Here is a 14,949-nt window from a genome sequence, read left to right as displayed (position 1 = left end):
TTCCTTTCTGTTCATTTAGAACTACCTCTTCCATCATGAGGACCTGACCCAACACCCCTGTCTTTTCTAGGGAATGCTTTCATAAATACAACATTGATAATGTGTCCGCCATCTATCATGTCACCCGAGACGCCGACAATAGTCCAAAAAAAAAAAAAAAGAAGTGCAGCATTCGGGACGGAGCAGAGTGCGTGGTGGCGATGACAAATAGCGTGTGGGTAGAATAGAGTGGGGACAGCATGGCGGAGAGCCAAGCAAAAAAAAAAAAAAAAAAAGGCAAATAATGAGAGGGAGTCAGGAAAAGATGAGCAACGGCAGCCAGGAAGGAAAAAAAAATATATTCAGTCATCCACTTTTGGTGCAGAAACCCTGAAGTGAAGCAGGAAGTCCACTGTGGCCCAGTCTAATGATGCAGTGCTTTATCTTTAAAGCACCACTTCATTCCACCTATCCAACCATTCTGAGAACTTACTCATTGTTTGTGTGTGTGTTTTTTTTTTTATGTGAGCATCTTCCAATTACATATCTTGCTTTAAAGAGCTCACTTTTGAACTTGAGCCGACCTGCAGCACATACGTGAGGGGCCTTTTCTTTCTCGCCAATATCGTGAATACTGGAGGGAGCTCCAGTTCGAAATGGGTCGAAAATAGATCAGAGAGGCCGTTTGGAGAAAACACGCCCGAGGTCGCTTCTGGCTTTCTTGTGAGGATATGAAGGCGCTGCGTACGTCGGGGGAAGTTTCCAAATGTTTTTTGATGTTTTTGCTTGACGACGGCACACACATAACTGTGTAATGTAGAAGGACTGCGTGTCGAATGCTGAGCAAACTGCGGCTTCTAAAAATAGCGTTTCGAAAACTGACTATATGCACGCAATTTGATCTTCAGTCTTTAATACTTATATGCCGCTTAAAATGGTTTTTCAGAGGAACATGCACTTGTTAAAATTGATGATGATACATATTTTAGTCACTGCAAGGCAAAACAAAAACCCTTTTTAAATCAATACAACTGCTTTAAATGTTTCACATAACGGGATTTTTTCTTTTCTAGAGGCTCATCCATCTTTAACAAATCAATAAAAAGCACACATTAGTGGAGGTAATTATTAGACACTGTCACAATTCTGGTTACATTTACATTTTTTTAGACTAAAAAGGGCATTCAAATTTGGAGGCTCCATTTTGTATGCTGACTGGCCACAGAATTACAACCGCTTGCACAACCGGCACCCTGCAGTATTATAACAGTATTAAAGAACAAACGAACAAATCCGCCCATCCAACAATTTTATTTGCCGCTTATCCTCACGAGGGTCGCGGGGAGTGTTGGAGGCTATTACAACTGTCAACAGGCAGGAGGCGGGGTACAGCCCGAACTGGTTGCCAGCCAAACGCAGGGCACATCTAGACAAACAGCCACACTCGCAATCACACATAGGGACGATTTAGAATCTCCAATTAATGTTGCATGTTTTCGGGATGTGGGAGGAAACCGGAGTGCCCGGAGCAAACCCACGCAGGTACGGGGAGAACATGCAAACCCCACACAGGCGGGTCCGGGATTGAACCCGGGACCTCAGAGTTCTGAGGCCGAAGCTTTACCGGCTGCCCGAACGAATCCTTCCATGAAAAAAAAAAAAAAAAAAAAAATATTCGTTTTAATCCAAGTCAGACCAAGTGCGTAAATAAAATGCATTCCTGCAAAAATCTACCGAGCTTCTAGTTTTGAAAGCGGGCCACAGTACCACGTGAAAAGTATAAGCCCCGATTTTTGCTTTGGCCTCCTGTCACTGCCTGGCCTTTGCTCCAGCTGCTGCTCTTTGGCTCTGCATGCAGATCAGCGTGCGTGCGCGCGAAGCCAAAGCAAATGTCATATCCAGTGCAAACACCCTCAGAGTGGGGGCACTGCCCAATTGCCGTCTACATGGCAAAGACTAAAATGTGTGTAATGGCATGAGAAGCAACAGAGAGACACATTTACAACTGTTCATTGCAATTAGTCCTCCTTTTTCTAATTGAGGCAACATGTTTATAAGGACAATAAATGTGCTGACTCAGCATCCATCCGACTTTTGTGAGGGATTTCAATTTTACACATTTACACGAACATAAACAAGATGTTTGCATTAGTCTTCGACACTGGCGATGTCGCTAAATCCAATTGGATCGAGTCCAATTTCAAAAGGCGCACACATACCAGAGATTATAAGACAACATGGCCGCCAGACAGGTCACCCTCCAGGTATAGAAGGCAGCGACATGCTAACAGATGGTGCCTTCAAATCGTGTCTATCAGGGCGATTAAGGGATGGCAGACCAAAGTTGAACAGTGTTTGTGCAGAACGGATGGCCGAGACACACAAGACATCAACAACCCTGATTTTCCTGGAAAAAAACAAAAACAAAAACGGACAATCGGTCTCATTAAGATCATCAACTCCTGAGCGGGCACCAAAGAAGCAATCACGACGTACGTCGGCCTCTCACTTTTCTCTTTTCCTCACCCGCCTGCGGTACGAAGTAATTTGTCTAAAAATACCGCGCAGAGAAGAGAACGAGGAGGAGGAGCGTCAACAAACCCGGGGAGGAGATGACGAGGGAAAGGAGGGCAGCCGGGAAAGCGAAGGATGGCACGCACCGAGCCGAGGCGGAAAGTCAGCCACCTGGACGCGGATGCGCTCGCCCATGTGAGCATGTGCCTGGCCCCTATTATTATTTTTTTTTGCCCGCCACGTGAGCGCCTCTCCTGAGCTGCTCTGTGCTCGTATTGAGCCCCGCCAGAGGGGAGCAGAGCGAGGTCAACGCTGTCACAGCCTGACAGCAAAAGCCAACTGGATGCATGTAGGCCCAATAACCTCATTGCATGCATTATACTTAATTCTCTTTAAGTGGTCCTGTCAATCTATCACAACACTGCATCATAGCTGTTAACCCTTTCAAAATCCAACACAGTCTAGACTGTCTGGGCTGTTCTGCGCTCTCATGAGTCCTTTAATGCCGTATCATTGCAACGGGTAGACAAGCAAACGCAAAATAAGCGGCATCCTCTGAGTTTCATTTTCCACCTTACCAGGCGAGCTTGAAGCTTTTCATCAGTACGACGAGGTGTGTCTGACGTCCACAGCGCGTTGCGGGCACCGGGCCGCCCGTTGATGCCGCTGCATGCTGACTGACGGCCACCGCAAGCTTCGCCTCCCATGCAGAGCAGCAGCAATGCACGCGAGGAAAGCAAAGCGATGGTTTCTGTGCCGCAGTGCTGGGTTACTTGTGCCAAAAATTCACATTCTCTCTCTCTTTTTGTGTTTTCAGTTTTCCCCAGAAGAGAAGCAGGTGACCCAGCAGCACGACGTTCGCGATGCAATCTACACAATGAAGCAGGAGCGGTGGGAACCGCACAGAAAACGCAAACACAGTTGGTCCCTCCACTATCCAAATCTCGGACCGCAAGTGCTCCCAGTTCGCAGGCTCAAACTCTCCGCCGTCTCTCCCTCGGCCACTGCCTCTGCGGATGAAAGCTGCACTTGCTGTGCTCGCATTGAGCAGGCGCAGGATGGCTCACGCTCCCCCCTCCCCCCCTCCCCAACACCCCTTCCTGTTCTGTCTCTGTCTCTCCACTTCCCTAGATGGCTCCCTTTCTCTTCTTTGCAAGGTAAGGCCAGCTGACCCGGAGCGCGGGACGGGAGCGCCGATTGTAGCCGTTGGCCACCCCGTCCTCCGTGCCGCGTGTGAAAAGGGCATTAAGAGAGGGACCTGCTGCAATTCTTCTCTTTTGTGTCGCGCTCCAGTCTTGTACCGTGTCAGTCGGCGAGCGTTAATCTCATGTAATCCCATCCAGAATTTGCACAGTTTTTACGATTGAAATGCCTCAATTAAAAAACGTTTTATTTTGGAGGACGTCATCTTTAACCAAATCAGTAGCTATGTCGTCATGTGAAGCGAGCTATATTTGTAGGGATTAACCTTTGCAGCAGTTTCGCTGCCCAACGAAGCAGCACGTGTTTAATCTGCAGGTCGGAGGAGTCCGTGAGGAAAACCCCACAGACTCGACAGACAGACAAACTGTCCTTTTGGAGAAAAACAACAACAACAACAAAAATGGCCGCAGTGGGTCAGGGAGCGAAATATCCTGAGGGTTTAATCCACTCTCAACAAGCATGCAAATCACTACTTATTAGCTAGTAATGAATGCATCAATACTAACTAACTGGCACACAGTGAAATAAAGACGAAATATATTTAAATGACTATTTCAGCTGTTTTGCACAGAATGATGATGCTACTGACAGTTGGATTTAATTTATTTTACGTCATTGATCACCTTTTGTTTAGAATGAAAAGAGGTGTTCTTCTTCCAAAATACACTCACCAATGTGGGATGGACAGCTTGACATCACCGTTCATTAATTCATCTTCAAATCAAAAGAAATGTCACAGAATGATGGAAAAATATAAAGTCTGCTACTCGTGTGGAGCTGGGGCTCGAAGGCGAGCGCGGGGTGGCCGAGGACAACCCAAGAGGGTAACTCCCCCTTTTCCCCTTCCCTTGGGCTCACCACCTTTGTGGAGAGCCATGAGGGTCAGGTGCAGTGAGAGCTGGGAGGTGGCCGAAGGCAGGGACCTTGGCGGTCCGATCCCAGGCACCAGAAACTGGCCCTAGGGACATGGAGAGTCAGGAAAGGAGTCAGAGCTGGTGTGTGAGGTCGAGAAGTTCCAAGTTGATACATGGAATATTTGGAAGACCTCAATTCCACTGGCGACGATGAGGAAGCAGAGTCTGAGTTCTCTGAGGCGAGCTCTCCTATCTCTGGGGTTGAGGTCCCCGAAGTGGTTAAAAAGCTCCTCGGTAGCAAGACCCCAGGAGTGGATGAGATTGAGGAGTGGAGGAGTTCCTAAAGGCTCTGGATGTTGAGAGACTGTCCTGGTTAAAACACCTCTGCAACATCGCATGGACATCGGAGACAGTGTCTCTGGATTGGAAGACTGGGGGTGGTAGTCCCTCTTTTTTAGAAGAGGGACTGGAGGGTGTGTTCCAACTATAGGGGGATCACACTCCTCAGCCCCCAACTACATGCAACTTAGCATGGACTCACGAAGCACTATTTTACTCAACATGCCAATTTTTTGGTTTTAAAAACGCAGTTTCTGAACTGTGGAAGCTCTCCAATCCCTTGATTCCATAAAGCTTATTTTGAACACGATTTCTGGGCTACCTTGCTCATATTCCCAAATACGAACGAATAACCTGTCTATATTTCATTTTCTTTTATTTGACTTAAATGTTCGATGTGATGAATCAGTCACCAGTCCCAAAGCTAATAGTTACGCCAATTATTTAGGAAATTAGGAAATCACTTGGTTGGCGTCACGGTGACTCAGCTGGTAAAGCGTTGGCCTCACAGTTCTGAGGTCCCGGGTTCAATCCCAGCCCCGCCTGTGTGGAGTTTGCATGATCTCCCCGTGCCTGTGTGGGTTTCCTGCGGGCACTCCGGTTTCCTCCCAAATCCCAAAAACATGCAACATTAATTGGAGACTCTAAATTGCCCCTAGGTGTGATTGTAAGTGCGACTGTTGTTCTCGATGTGCCCTGCGATTGGCTGCCAACCAGTTCAGGGTGTGATGACAGCTGGGATAGGCTCCAGCACTCCCCGTGACCATTGTGAGAATAAGCGGCAATGAAAATGGATAGATGGATGGAAAACTCATGGTGAGTATGACTTATCCATTCACCCATCCATTTTCTTTACTCGGGGGTCTTCATCATATTTCCAAGTGACTTATCCAGTCAGTGATTTCAATGAGAGTTGGAATACAACCTGGACTGGTTTCATGTCAATCACACACCATAATAATGTATTTTTTTTAGTAAAACAAATTGGAAAAAAAGCATCTATTTACCAAATATTATTTCCTCAAGTTAATTAGAATTTACTTGTGAAATTGCGATCCCTAGAAGATGCTTCTACAACATTAAGATCCACTTAATTGGGTATAACGAGGAGGGAGGAGAGACAACGAGAGACTTTCCAGCCCATACCAGATCAGAACAGATACGAGGCCACCGTCACATTCTATTGTTAGTCGACGGCGAGACAGCAGGGAGATGAAAGTCAGGGAAAAGGAGGACAAGATGGCAGTGTGACGCAGCGAGAGCGCGGCAAGTCACTCGTCTCACAGAGAGTCCATCTGGTGTCCACCTCGTCATGGGGCGCCAGCCGGGCCGAAGAGAAAATACATCCACCGAAAAAAAAAAAAAGGTACGCTGGGTGAAAGTCCCAATTCATTAAAAGAAGATATAAATATGAGACAGCGTCTTCTTCCTTAAACAAATAAGCAGAAAAATCACAATCTCTGCCTTACTGATGCGATTGCTGTGTGCAAAAACACATGCAGTGGCATTATTATATCTACAAAAAAGATGGAATAACAGAAGACGCAAACATTCAATCAACTTTTACATGAACATGAAGCCTGAAATGTTTTTAATTTGGTTGGCTTTTGTCATGTGTGTTGCTTGAGATACGCGTTCTCTGTCCAGCATGTGGGGGTTGGGGTGGGGTGGGGAAGCAGAGTGGTGCTGAATGAACAGCTCCTCCACAATAGCGTCAAGTAGTCAAGTCACCTTATCATTTTTTTCTGTGCTCACTAATGCCCCCTGTTGGCTGATTTAGGATGACATTTTGTTGAAACTCATCCAACTCTCCATTTTCTTTTTCTTTTTTTTTTGCAGGTGAGCTAGAGCCGGTACCATGTAGATGATTTCGGGCAAGATGCAGACCATAGACTGGTCACTCGCCTATTGCATGACCCATAAAGATAACAAAAAAAAAAAAAAAATTCACACACACACAATTTAGAGTCTTCAATGAACCGAAGCATATTTTTGGAAACATGAGGAGAACATGGCGGCATGGTGGATCACCTGGGAAGCCTCACAGTTCTGAGGTCCTAGGTTCAATTCCGGCCCCGCCTGTGTGGGGTTTGCATGTTCTCCCCGTGCCTCCCACATCCCAAGAACATGCAACATTAATTGGACACTCTAAATTGCCCGTAGGTGTGATTGTGAGTGCGGCTGTTTGTCTCCATGAGCCCTGCGATTGGCTGGCAACAAGTTGAGGGTGTACCGCGCCTCCTGCCCGCCCGTTGACAGCTGGGATAGGCTCCAGCACTCCCCCCGACACTCGTGACTATAAGCAGCAAAGAAAATGGATGGATGGAGAATGTGCAAATTTCATATGTGGAGGCCAAGTGCCACAATGGTAATTTGAACCCACAACCAAATCACTTGTACACTGTTCTACATGTTTGGCTTTGGGCAAAGGGCAAAATGCATGCATCCATCCATTTTCTTTGACGCTTATCCTCACGAGGGTCACGGGGAGTGCTGGAGCCTATCCCAGCTACCAACAGGCAGGGTACACCCTGAACTGGTTGCCAGCCAATCGCAGGGCATATGGAGACAATCACAATCACACCTAGGGGCAATTTAGATGGTCAAATTAATGTTGCATGTTTTTGGGAGGAAACCGGAGTGCCCAGAGAAAACCCACGCAGGCACGGGGAGAACATGCAAACTCCACACAGGTGAGGCCGGGATTGAACCCAGGACCTTAGAAATGTGAGGCCAACGCTTTACCAGCTGTTCCACCATGCCGCTGGGCGAAATACAGACAACTGAAATGTTTCTTTCCTATTTGAATCAAGAACGCTCTGTTTCCTGCATTAACGTGACACAAATTTGCTTGGAATCCAATCCAGATATGATTATTCTGCAAAATTCTTAACATTCCTCCAACCCTCATCGGGACCCACACTGTTTAGTTTCCGTTTATCGCGGGAAAGAATTCTCCGATAATCCGAATAAACCCCCTACGCTGTGATTTGCGGGAGTGGAGGCCAACGTGAGGCGAATTCCAAACCCGCCGTTTACTCCGATCACGTTGCCAAACCGACCGTGTGGGATAAACAGATTGCACGTCAACTGCGATATTTGCAGCGTGCACACGCAGGTTGACACATATTCACGAAAGGTAAGCCTCATAGAAATGGCGAGAATGAGGAACAAATGAATGGATGATACAAAATCACATGATGACTGATGACATATGACACACTCAGATACTAAAAAGAGGAACACGTCATGATCAGGTCCAGCTCCGCGTAGAAGCGCTAAAAGTCAGCTGCAGATGGCCTGCTGCGCGAGTGCCACGTGTTGCATGAATAAAAGAACAAAGCACTGACATTAAAGCTTATTTTTGCCTTCTATTCCCCGGTTCAGCGGCAAGCGGGATGGAAATAGACTCACAATAAAACCCTCATCACGCACGCATCGTAATTATAACACAAAGAGGAACGGGGGGAGTCGAAGGGAGGAGGTGAACGTTGGGATTATCGGGATTCTTTTAGACAGTGTAAAGGAGATGTTGGCAGAATAGTCCAGAAATTGAGATGAAATTCCCGCAGAGTGGAAAGTGACATTTCAGCTCTCTTTTTTTTTTCTTTAATTAAGTAGCTTTGTCTCGATGTCGAAATAACTTAAACCACCAAAACATAATATGAAATATCACCGATCCTATTTTATCGTTTTATCGGAAGTTGTGCTTTAAAGTAGTAAAAATAATCATCTTGACTCATGCGGTGGATGGAGTGTTTATTCATTCAACTGCAGGAAATAGGAGGGAAAGTTGTAAAAGCTGTAGCGAAAGGCATTTATTAGCGGGGATAAACTGTAAAATTATTATTATTATCTATAATGGTTGACATGCAATCATGTGCACCAAGCACTTAATTGTTTCATATGGACCCGGCGGTAATGTCAGAAGGCCCCCCCCCCCCCCCCCCAACAAGATCTGGAACAATCAGTGTTACTGCCATAATGAGTCAATTTTGAGTGATTTGGGTACCGAAATATGGACCCTGCCTCGAAGGGAAGACTGATTGGAAGAGGAGAGATTAATTTGGGCGCAATTGATTACATTATACCTTTGAGGACCTGTGGGATAATATTCACCATATTAAGAAAAAAAAGGGACCAATTGAAAAAATACTGAATGAAATGACAAATAAAATATAATTCCAACTGTTTCACATTGGTTTCATTTCCTATTTATTGACATATCTTACTTCAATCTATAAATGTTACAATTCCTCTCCTCTCATGAGAATACCCATCCAGCCATCCATTTTCTTAGCCGCTTATCCCCACAAGGGTCACGGGGAGTGCTGTCGCCTATCCCAGCTGTCAACGGGCAGGAGGCGGGGTACATCCTGAACCGGTTGCCAGCCAATCGCAGGGCGCATGGGAGACAAACACCCGCACTCACAATCACACCTAGGGGCAATTTAGAGTGTCCAATTTATGTTGCATGTTTTTGGGATGTGAGAGGAAACCGGAATGCCCGGAGGAAACCCACGGAGGCACGGCATGCAAACTCCACACAGGCGGGTCCGGGATCGAACCCGGGTCCTCAGAACTGTGAGGCCAACGCATTACTAGCTGATTCACCGCGCTACCCCTCATCAGAATAGACTTTTTGAAAAATAATGTTTTTCCACAGTCATTCAAAGAATTCCAGCTGCAGTTATATTGCATTTATTTATTTTTGTATGTCTTCATGAGTGTGCAAGATGTGTGAGTAGTGATTGTTTGTTTGTAGTGCTCATATTTATTTATATTTATATATTTAGTCTTTTTTTTTTTTTTTTTATTTGTTTACCAGCCAGGGACACGAGATGCAAATGAAGAAGTGGCTGATGTTATATGATCTATGTTTGACGCAATTTTATTTTGTACAAGTTGGTGGTTCCTGATGCCAAAAATATGCTGTACACAGAGTACAAAAGCCATTTTTAGAGAGCGAAAGATGAGTATGACTACGCACAAATACATATACACTTGAACACAGTACGAGTACGCACTCGGCCTCGTTGTATAAGATTGTTTTGGTGTTTCCCGGCTGCCTCCACCAAGCCACACGATGCTATCGCCACCGTGTTTACAATCGTTACCTGAGGCCGACCATTTCATGCAGCACACCAGTGAGTCATCATATTACGTACGACCTTCAGCTGGTCTAATTTGCCGCGACGCTCTTCTGAAAAGCGACACAAAGGTATCCGCGCGTTGATCGCGCAAGATCCAAAAATTCATCCTGTATCTTTCACCTTGTTGCTTTCACTATTCCCACAGTTGACAAATAAAATATCGACCGTGAGTCTACTTACACCTACAAACGCGGCGTGTTATGAAATACGCATTTTGATAAATGATCAACCGTAGTAAATGGCATCTACATTTAGACAGTAATGAAAATACATTTAGGGCGACACAGTTTTGAGGTCCCGGATTCAATCCCGGACCCGTCCGTGTGGAGTTTGCATGTTCTCCCCGTGCCTGTGTGGGTTTTCTACGGGCACTCCGGTTTCCTCCCACATCCCAAAAACATGCAACATTAATTGGACAATCTAAATTGCCCCAAGGTGTGATTGTGAGTGCGAGTGTTTGTCTCCATGTGCCCTGCGATTGCCTGGCAGCCAGTTGTGGGTGTACCCGCCTCCTGCCCGTTGAAAGCTGGGAAAGGCTCCAGCACACCCCGCGACCCTTGTGAGGATAAGCGGGGAAGAAAATGGATGGATGAAAATACATTTAGAAATTTGCCCAAAATATATTGTAGTGATTTGCAGGAGATCTCTGGCAGGCCTTTTCTACAAAAAAAACTTTTTTGAGGCCAAACTGTAATTGAAAATCTTACATATTTGAAATTGCATATGTGCAGTATGGGGTAAGGGGTTTGTGTTGGGATTGAGGCGCGTCCTTTTCATATTTATTTGCAGGGTGCAGAGTGTAAATTAAAGACTAGTCAGTGAGTCTATCGTCTCATTGAAAAAGCTATATTTCATATAATCATCCATCCATTTTCTTTGCCACCTATCCTCACGAGGGTCGCGGGGAGTGCTGGAGCCTATCCCAGCTGTCAACCGGCAGGAGGCAGGGTACACCCTGAACTGGTCACCAGCCAATCGCAGGGCACATAGAGACAAACAGTTGCACTCAGAATCACACCTAGGGTCAATTCAGAGTGTCCAATTAATGTTGCATGTTTTTGGGATGTGGGAGGAAACCGGAGTGCGCGGAGAAAACCCACACAGGCACGGGGAGAACATGCAAACTCCACACAGGCAGGGCCGGGATCGAACCTGGGTCCTCAGAACTGTGAGGCCAACGCATTACCAACTAAGGCACCGTGCAGCTTCACATAATCATAAACGGATAAACTGTAAATAGAATTCTACACTCATTCACAACAATAACAGCACATCAGAAGTTGATGGGATACGGCTTGGACCCATCAAGGCCTGGTTGCCACAGCGACAACCCGATCCAACCCACAGCTTCAGTGCTTCAGGGCCAACTTTCGCCCGTCTTTTCATCCCCCTAATTGGACATAACACTGTCGTCAAGTCGCGAAGAAACCCAAACATTAACTGTAAAATTTGGCCCGATCTGGTTGCTATGCGGTTATCACCCACAAGGCACCGACAAGGACGCCACTTGAGCTATTTTGAAACTTGCGAATGATGCCCGTCACTAGTGGAGACAAAGCGACAAGGTCTCACGACTTTCAAGCGTTGCAGCGGCGATTAAATCTTCAAAGCTCTTACACTGGAAGAAATGGGATGACATTAAACATCCATATTTAAGAAAATGCCGCAATGTTCAAGTGTGTGATTTGTGTGCTCTGCTCAAAAGTTGTCAAACAGTTGCGAGCACTGCAAAAAAAAAAAATAAAATAAAAAAAAAATACTATCCAGTACATGGCGGCACAGTTGAAAGCGTTGGTCTCACTGTTCTGAGGACCCGGGTTCGATCCCGGCCCCACCTGTGTGGAGTTTGCACGTTCTCCCCCGTGCCTGCGTGGGTTTTCTCCAGGCACTCCGGTTCCCTCCCACATCCCAAAAACATGCAACATTAATTGGACACTCTGAATTGACCCTAGGTGTGATTCTGAGTGCAACTGTTTGTCTCTATGTGCCCTGCGATTGGCTGGTGACCAGTTCAGGGTGTACCCCGCCTCCTGCCGGTTGACAGCTGGGATAGGTGACAGCACTCACCGTGACCCTTGTGAGGATAAGCAGTAAAGAAAATGTATGGATATCCAGTATATAGGAACATTTTTTACCTGTTTTATATGGATTGAACATCTTTTCATTGATTTTGACACAGCCATGTTTCATTTTCACCCCTTAGTTATTTCACTTCAGGTTAACTTTTTTTCCCTACTACCAAAACATCCAAAGTAAAATGAGATAACTTCAAAATGCTCCGAAAAGAAAAGAAAAACAATAACTAGTGAAATGTAGACCAATGAAGCACATACACAGCTCAGTCCAACATATCCCAAAAACCCGATTTGCAAAATGTTGTTCAACCACTTGTTCAAGGACCCTGACACAATTTTTCAATGCAAATAAAAAGTGAGCTTCATGCGTAAACATGTAACACTAATACCGTAGAGCAGTGGTTCTCAAACGTTTTCACCAAGTACAACCTAAAAAAAAAAAAAAGGGTACAGTCGCCCTCCAAATACCACAATCACGATCAACTAAAACAAAACAGAAAATACAGTATCATAGTAAATAAGTGTTCTTAAAAAATGATAGAGGTTTTATCACTAAAAAAAGTACAGTAATTTCCAACCTATAAGCTGCGACTCCCCCCCCCCCCACACACTTTCAACCCTGCGGCTTATGCGGTTAATTTGTGCATTTTGTCCAACGGCCGCAGGGGGGTACTCGAGCGGAAAAGGTAAGAGTGAGACCGGCGGAATATATGTGCCAAGGAAGTGACTTTTACCCGTCTGTTTTTTTTTTTTTTTTTTAATTGGCTCTGTTAGCGTTGTGCTGGCATGTTGCTGCTGTGTTACTGCCGTGTCTCAGTGATTTTTACCGGTATGTTTTTCTTTAACCGGCCCTATTAGCGCTGCACTATCGTGTTTCTGCCGCGTCGCAGCGATTTAGTTTTTTTTTTTTTTAAACCAGCCCTGTTTGTGCTACTGTGTTGTTACTATGTTATATTAAGATAAGGTATTAAAACTTCGAAAACTCTGTGCACTGTCTTTCTTTGTAAATATCTCGTATTTCAATGTGGGCACTTGCGGCTTTTACACAGCTGCGGCTTATGTATGTACCAAATGGTATTTCCTTTACAAATGTACTGGGTGAGCCTTATAATCCGGTGCGCTCTGTTGGCCGGAAATTACGGCATATTTAATAGTATAAGCCTCAATGTGTGTCCAAATAAAGGAAACAATTGTACTTAAAAAAATAAAATATCAAAAATGGAATGCAGAAGTTATAAATTGTAGCTAAAACTTCAAAGTAAAGAATACCTAAAGATTAAATGCAATTGGACTGAACTTTAATACATATCCATAGTTCAGATTTTACCAAAACCCTGTTTCTAGTATTTGGGATCTAATATTGTCTCTATGGTGCTTCAGTACACATGAAATATGAATTAAAATCAGCTATGCCAGGGGTGTCAAACTCTTTTCTATCACTTGCCACATTGTAGTTACAGTTTCAGTCAGAGGTCCGTTATGACTGAAACCATGAAAATCTTTAATTGACCCATCGTATGTACACATTAAAATTTATCAACTAGTTTTGGAATAAAAAAAAAAAAAAATCAAGGGTAGTGGGTTTCTCCACTATTGTTGATGTTTGGTGACACAAAAACGCTTGCAATATATCGCAACGTCATCATTTATGGTATGATCATTTGAAATTTTGGTCCAGATTTTACCCAAATCATGGAAGTTGATGCACATTATTTGACTTCCCGGGCCACATAAAATCATGTGGTAGGCTGCATCTGGCCCCCGGGCCTCGGGTTTGACACCTGTGAGCTACGCATTCGTGAGTTCTCGACGATTTTCTGCCAAAGGGACTGCAATCTGGTCATACGAACTTTTCAAGCGTACGTCACTTGCGAAGATCTCCGCCTACCTCTCCACTCCTGAGCCAGGACTGTCAACATAAAAAAAAAAAAATGTGTACTCACAAGTGGGTCTTCGATATGGAGGTAACCAATCAGATGAGAAGAGGGGTGGTCTTAGCCAATTTGGATACAAAACAGGGTCAAACACAAGTAGCTCTCAAAGGGGTCGTTTCTGTATACTACTATGACAAAAATAAGATACTGAAATGCAATTGACACTTTTATACTAAGTTTATGTTAAAGTTACTCTACTGATGTCTAAATAGCCAACAAATTGACCGCTCCTGAGCTGTTGTTTGGCAACCATTTTATTCATGTACAACTAGAGGGAGCACATACACTGTTAGCTACTAATACCACACTCTGAGAATCAATGTCGAGCACAGACTCAAAACGCCAGACAAAATGTTGCGTTTCAGTCCAAATATTTGCTTCGTTGCGTCACTGCTCAATGCGTGGAGTATCATAATATCCTACCTTTGAGGTTTCCATATCAGTTTCTTCCACTTCTTTTGCTTGGCCTATCAGTGAGGGTACAAAAAAGTAAGTGAGAGGCCTTGGTAGATAATCATACTCCTGCAAACATAGCAAAAACCTCGATAGGATGCGTACATAATACTGGAACATTTAAACAAAAGGATAAAAATTCTTGATTGATACTGCTATAATATCATGACCTACATTTCTCTAAGAATCATAACACATATTCAGTGATAACGCCAGAGGAACAAAACCCACATTTTCCGTCATCGCTGAGTAAGATGCGACACAAAATGAATTGCATTTGTGTGTTTTGAATTGGATGGAGAGTACAAAGTAACACAGGCCTTTCACTTCAGTGTCAGTGACTCAATAATAGGCGCCCACGTGCAACATTTAATCACTGCGGCCACAGGACCTCAAATGCTCCTTCACCTATTTTTTCCATGTATTTTATTTTTATTATTACTAT

At 44.7% G+C, this 14,949-nt stretch overlaps 1 protein-coding gene across 8 annotated transcripts in view; it reads right to left on the bottom strand.

Annotated features, from left to right (window-relative positions):
- Positions 1-14,949, bottom strand: part of gramd1bb (GRAM domain containing 1Bb) — a 102,024-nt gene that overhangs the window by 54,371 nt on the left and 32,704 nt on the right. The window contains exons 1-2 of one of the 8 annotated variants that reach the window (XM_061827326.1): positions 14,475-14,511; positions 14,006-14,026 (exon numbers count right to left, since the gene is read on the bottom strand). The exons of 5 other annotated variants lie outside the window; for them this stretch is intronic. The gene's annotated coding sequence lies outside the window, so the exon portion shown is untranslated. Of the gene's footprint in view, positions 1-13,967; positions 14,029-14,474; positions 14,512-14,949 lie in introns of those variants that run through there. 2 more of the 8 variants (XM_061827328.1, XM_061827327.1) reach the window with 2 other exon arrangements.

Source organism: Syngnathoides biaculeatus, chromosome 8 (genome assembly GCF_019802595.1).
Source record: "Syngnathoides biaculeatus isolate LvHL_M chromosome 8, ASM1980259v1, whole genome shotgun sequence".
NCBI classification, from domain to species: domain Eukaryota; kingdom Metazoa; phylum Chordata; class Actinopteri; order Syngnathiformes; family Syngnathidae; genus Syngnathoides; species Syngnathoides biaculeatus.
The sequence above is the reverse complement of the archived record's forward strand: the minus strand, read 5'-3'. Positions and strand labels throughout refer to the sequence as shown.